Raw genomic sequence first — 374 nt, 5'->3', positions numbered from 1 at the left:
AAATAATTTATACATGGATAAAAATTTTTGTTAATATATAAATTACATATTTTATATTCATAAAAAATTCGATTATGTTGTTGTAAAAAAAATTTAGTTATGGTCATAATAGATTTGATTATACTACTGTAAAATGTTTGATTTTTTTATAGATTACTTTGCTGAAAAAAATATACGGAATACTATGTATAAACTAAATTTAATTTTATTGTGATAATCCATCGATTGCTTGTGTAAATTTTTTTATACTAATGCTCATGAAAATTAAATTTATATGTACAAGTATGTTATGTAACTAATATTTTTTTTGTATCTATAGAATATTTTATAAAAAGTTATATGTGCACCAAAATATAGTCGTTAGTTATAATTAA

The sequence above is a fragment of the Arachis ipaensis genome, chromosome B10, assembly GCF_000816755.2.
Source record: "Arachis ipaensis cultivar K30076 chromosome B10, Araip1.1, whole genome shotgun sequence".
NCBI classification, from domain to species: domain Eukaryota; kingdom Viridiplantae; phylum Streptophyta; class Magnoliopsida; order Fabales; family Fabaceae; genus Arachis; species Arachis ipaensis.
Note: the sequence above shows the minus strand (reverse complement) of the source record.